The sequence below is a fragment of the Pomacea canaliculata genome, linkage group LG2 (assembly GCF_003073045.1).
Source record: "Pomacea canaliculata isolate SZHN2017 linkage group LG2, ASM307304v1, whole genome shotgun sequence".
NCBI lineage: Eukaryota > Metazoa > Mollusca > Gastropoda > Architaenioglossa > Ampullariidae > Pomacea > Pomacea canaliculata.
Window position 1 is genome coordinate 1,007,791 of NC_037591.1, and position 6,000 is coordinate 1,013,790.

A 6,000-nucleotide genomic window follows, 5' to 3' on the forward strand; every position below is an offset into this window, starting at 1 on the left:
GAGCGACTGTCACTGCTGGCTGACTTGTACCGGCTGACCCCGTCAAGAAGGGTGCTGGATGTTGCGAGTGTTCGTGGTGAGCGTGCACACGTCGTCGGCTGCCGGCCCTTTAAGTGCCAGGCGATGGCCGCCATTAATGCGGCACTTTGATCTCTGTATCTGCGCGGCGAAAGGTCACGTGGCAGCCTCCATGTTGAAGCCGGTCTCGTTACAAACACATCGCTTTGCATATTCATGGAGGGGAAGCGCCACCACACGGCAGGCAGTGTACGGCGGACATGACGTCACTAGAGAAACAGCCGGCGCTGGGCGGAGTGATGGCGGTGGTTTCTGTCCGGAGAAAGAATCACCTCACGGTGACGGCGGATATGCCGCAGACGAGCTGACAAACAACAAAGTCAGTAGAGTGTGTGAGAGTTACGCCCCTTGCTACACGTGGCAGACGTCAGTGCCACACGACGACCGACTCCACCACAAAGTTTGCTTATTTCTCTACTTCAAACTACAAGGTGACGACGATGTGCACCGCTCACAGCGCCCTCTCGTTATTGATGTCGTTACTCTGCGCATGCACACACGACGAGGGCTCCACGTGTGTCACGTGACTGGTGTTGAGTGACGTGTATATGCACGCACACTGTGCTCACACTCGCACGCGCCTGACACTCACGGACACGCGTCCACACAAGCGGCGAGCAAACAGAAGACGCTGGCGATGAAGATGAAGATTTCCATCAGTTGTGTCGGTGTCGGGTCGTTGTAGGTGTCGCTACTTGTCGTCTGCTGACTGTAATATGTGTACACAGTTTCTTTTGTTTCTGTGAGTGCGTGTAAACATTACAAGTTACTAAAGTAGCTTTACCTCGTGATTGTAGTCTACATGTTGACTATACTACCACCCAAAGTGTTTGTATGTGTGTTTGTATGTGTGTTTGTATGTGTGTTTGCATGTTTTGCTGGGGGGTGGAGTGAGGGAGGTGTGCCATATACTTTCCTCTTTCCCGTCCTCTGTAACTGATGGTCACGTGGTGAACACTGCTCAGCACGTTGCTATGACAACAAACTTTGCGACAAAAGTTCCTAATAAGGAATTAAGTAAAAAAAGTTAGACATCTGACATCGACTTGTACGGTATTAACAAAAATTGTAAATGGGCCTGACTGCCGGAAATAAGTCAAGCTTGTAGAAAGTTGTAGAAGCTTGTGGAAGTTTGTAGAAGGTTGTAGAAGTTTGTAGAAGCCTGTAGAAGTTTGTAGAAGGTTGTAGAAAGTTGTAGAAGCTTGTAGAAGTTTGTAGAAGCCTGTAGAAGGTTGTAGAAGCTTGTAGAAGGTTGTAGAAGTTTGTAGAAGCCTGTAGAAGTTTGTAGAAGCCTGTAGAAGGTTGTAGAAGTTTGTAGAAGCCTGTAGAAGTTTGTAGAAGCTTGTGGAAGGTTCGCGGCCGGTAACAGCCTGAGGAACTGGCGAACTGATGTGCGGCCGTCTGAGCATCTACTGACTGTGAAACTGAGGGAATTGAGCAAGAGACTCACAGATAAAAGACAAGTACTTTGCCCTCGGGTTACACGGAAGCTGCCATGGAGTTATGCGCCCCTGGAGCGGTAATCACCGCTAGGCGGCGGGCTGATCACATGGCGGATTGACTCGATTGTGCAATGTGCCGCACTTCGCCTCGCTGCCTCCCAGCACGCAATCACCATGGAGGAACTTTTCCCTCTTGCTTGACAACACTCGTGTCCTCGCAACCAGTCATCTTCCTCCGCTCACAGCCTCGACATGGCGGACAGGGCACTGACAGGTCACGACAACAAATACAGTCAACAACCAGCACCAGCAAACACTTGGCTGGCCTGAAAATAGCTGTCACGTGACAAAAATCAGAGCTTTGGGGAAAAAACCATAAAACATCGAGCGCGTCTACCAAAGCCAGGACTGGTCACGTGGTACTGTCACCGCTGGCGGACACCAGTGATTCTGTTGTGAAGATGGACATGTGGCTGCTAGTAGCACATCGCGTGAATTACTGCCTTGTGTGTCCTCTATGACATATGATATGATATATGATACATGACTACAGCATCTACACGTCCTTCTGTCTCGTCCTCCCAATGTCGTCTTTACACAGCAGGCGCCATCTACACTCCAACAATCACACTAACACTGTCTGACACTTGTTGTGTGTCCCGGCACTCGGAATAACTTTACGACGGACACAAAGTAACCCCAAGCAGTCTGTGAGATAACAGGATTTATCACAGTGCTGTACGACTTGTCCACAAGCAGGTGAAACAACAGGTGAAACAACAGGTGGATACAACTCTTTCTCGTCACGATGGTCGCCAGAGTCGCCTTCTGTCGCAGTGCTGCTGCACAGTGCACCCGAAGTGCATCATGCGACATGAAGTCGGGACAACCACATCTTGTCACAGGGTGGCCGCGCTGTCACCTACCTTTTGTAGACCACACCGACCTGATGACGTCAGCAACAAGGAGTCACAGGAGTGGACACACCTGATGACGTCAGCTTACCGAGACCAGACAAGACTCAGCAGCAGCTTCATGACATCCTCTAGGAGCACTGAATGCTGGGATTGTGACCAAACACCAGACAACGCCGGACTCACGTGTTCCAGTGGGACTGCCGGACAGTGGCGAGGCTGGCGGTGACAGGATGGCCACAGACGGCCAGTCACCAGTCACGTGACACGTCATCTGCCACAACGGTAGCTAACTGGCTGTTACATTCCTTTGACTCGCGGCCAGCCAATGACCTTTGAGTAGTTTCTGTGTAAAAGGGTTTTATGAGCACTGTGTCCGTTTGACCTATAACCCCAATAAATTATTCCTCTGTTGCGCAAACTAGTCTCACGGTTAATGCCGGGGACCCGGGCAGCAGTTGGTGTCCTGCTGCCATTATCCAAATCTTACTTGACTTTTTAACTGGACGAAGATTGCACAACAAACTTGTGAAGGTATGTTAATGAGCGCGAGACACGTGCCGTGTGGTGACAACCTACTGGACACCAGGTCTCTGTCTCACGCTGGACAGTCGGGCAGTTGGTGACGAGCAGGTCACGTCAGCGAGCACCAATGGTTTGTACACGTGTCTACACATGTCACACCACACAGCAAGAGAGTCTACACTTGTCACACTTGTCACACCACACAGCAAGACACTGTCTACACTTGTCACACTCGTCACACCACACAACAAAACAGTCTACACTTGTCTACACTTGTCTACAATCGGACTCTCGCCACACTACACTGACCACACGGACTATTTTCTCGTGCGTGGCTATGAAGCGTGCTGGGTGTCAGTTAATGTAGGGAGGTGCTGTGTGCGTCCGTGGATGTTTTTATCAATTTCTTTTCTACAACATATAATGCATACGATAATGTATAATATACTGTGTAGTAGACATGATGCTGTGTCTACCAGTGCACGACACACAGGTACCACAGTCAGTCTTGTGACAAGGTACACACAGGCTTTGTCAATAACAACATTCCTTAGGAAAGGGAGCCATCCACCGGTGAGTTTTGAGTTTGTGCCCGTGTGTGTGTGTGTGTGCACGTGTGTGTGTGTGCATGTTTGTGTGCACGTGCGTGTGTGTTTCGGATAACATGAACAGTTTTGTAAACATTCTCAAGGTTTGCTATACTTTAGACTTGTGACGCTCACTCATTCCCTTGACGACGACACAAGAGTTTTATTTCTCTATTTTCCTCTCGCAGCCCTTTCCCGCTCTCTACATCTTGATCTCCCCCCGCCGCAGCTGATGACCTCCCTCGGTATAATCGTTGTTAACGCTGCTGATGTCTTCCAGGGTCTTGGCTGAGAATGGAAATACTTCCCCATGTCCTGCACCCCCCCCCCCTACACACCAAGGAGACAGAACAGCAGGAAGTGACGTCACGTCAGTAGGTGTAAAGTAGTAAGACATGAGGAAAGACAGAAGGTCAGGAAGTGAGTAAGGACGGAGAAGAAAGAGAGAGAGAAACTCGCTGAAGACGGAGAAATGTGATGTCTGTCGGCTGTGTGACAGACTAGCGCAGAATGTTTTACACTAACGACTGCCATCCCACAATTCCCACAATTCCCACAATTCCCACACTGCCCTACATGAAGGTCGTCTGTTGGTTACAGAAAAATGAGTGGAAAACGACCCGGGGTGGATTTGTCTTTCTCTCTTTCTCTCCTTGCTACTCTTCTCTCTCTCCTCACAAACTATATCAGTGCAGGCGCAGTGATCACAACGCACGCTTCCGGTGGGGCTGCGGCTTCCTCCCTTCCTCCCTCCTACAGCAAACACATCCACGTGGAGGTACCCACCCGCCATGCAATCAGCCAAACTAAGCGTGTGCGTGTGTGAGTGTGTGTATGTGTATACGTGTGTGTGCGCGTGTGTGCGTGTGTGTGTGTGTGTGTGTGTGTGTGTGTGTGTGTGTGTGTGTGTGTACGTGTGCGTGTGTGTGTGTGTGTATACGTGTGCGTGTGTACGTGTGTGTGTGTTAAAGCTACAAGTGTGTCAGAGTGTCTGTCCTCTCATCAACAAGTACAGTGAACACTACCTACTGTGCGGACGTATCGACAAGTTTGAAGTGAACACGATACAAAAAATACAGGTGACGTGTCGTGTAGCTGTCTACGTCACACAGGTGACCTGCCGTGTAGCTGTCTACGTCATACAGGTGACGTGTCGTGTAGCTGTCTACGTCACACAGGTGACCTGCCGTGTAGCTGTCTACGTCATACAGGTGACCTGCCGTGTAGCTGTCTACGTCATACAGGTGACGTGTCGTGTAGCTGTCTACGTCATACAGGTGACGTGTCGTGTAGCTGTCTACGTCATACAGGTGACGTGTCGTGTAGCTGTCGACGTCATACAGGTGACCTGCCGTGTAGCTGTCTACGTCATACAGGTGACGTGTCGTGTAGCTGTCGACGTCATACAGGTGACCTGCCGTGTAGCAGTCTACGTCATACAGGTGACGTGTCGTGTAGCTGTCTACGTCACACAGGTGACCTGCCGTGTAGCTGTCTACGTCATACAGGTGACGTGTCGTGTAGCTGTCTACGTCACACAGGTGACCTGCCGTGTAGCTGTCTACGTCATACAGGTGACGTGTCGTGTAGCAGTCTACGTCACACAGGTGACCTGTCGTGTAGCTGTCTACGTCATACAGGTGACCTGCCGTGTAGCTGTCTACGTCATACAGGTGACGTGTCGTGTAGCTGTCTACGTCATACAGGTGACGTGTCGTGTAGCTGTCTACGTCATACAGGTGACGTGTCGTGTAGCTGTCGACGTCATACAGGTGACCTGCCGTGTAGCAGTCTACTCTGGAGATACGTATCTATGGTGATAGATACAATAATGACATACGGCAGTGTACTTCACACCCAACATGAATGCTTGACCGATGTACCACTCACAGATGAGTGACACTTGCTGAAGTAACCTAGCTTGTACATGATGTCACATACATTGCAATGTTGAATGAGTTGTGCCGCCTGCTCCCTGTGACGTGACATTGTGACAGGTTACACAGTAGAGGAAACCGTTGTGAGTGAGGACAAGGTACTCACCGCTGTGACTGCCAGTGAGTGGTGGTCAGTGTCAGGTGAGGTGTCAGGCCTCCCTCCTGTCCTCGTGTGTCAGTTCACGTCTGCAGGTTACTGATGAAGCAGTGCTGCTGCTGCTGGCAACGACGACCACCCGGCTACTGCGTCCTGCCACGTGGGCCTTGCTGCCTGCAGACGATAAAAGCGAGGAAATGATTGCTGCACACCGCCGTTAAGGAGGGAGGTAGTCTTGCCGCACATCTTGTAGCTGCTGATAGCCGGCAACTCACAGCACAGACACTAGCAACAACTTTACAGAAAAGTCATTTATTTGAAATGCCGTGAGTCACACAGGAATAAGTTTGAAATGTCATGAGTCAGAACATCATTAATGTGAAATGTCATTATAATATCACTAATGTGAAATGTCATTAT

The 6,000-nt window shown here is 50.1% G+C and overlaps 1 protein-coding gene across 1 annotated transcript in view; it reads right to left on the reverse strand.

The window, feature by feature from the left end:
- The window catches only part of LOC112557692, a 68,234-nt gene extending 62,484 nt beyond the window's left edge, over positions 1–5,750 (reverse strand). The window contains exon 1 of the mRNA XM_025227687.1: positions 5,590–5,750. The gene's annotated coding sequence lies outside the window, so the exon portion shown is untranslated. The remainder of the gene's footprint in view (positions 1–5,589) is intronic.
- Between the last annotated feature and the right edge of the window lie 250 nt (positions 5,751–6,000).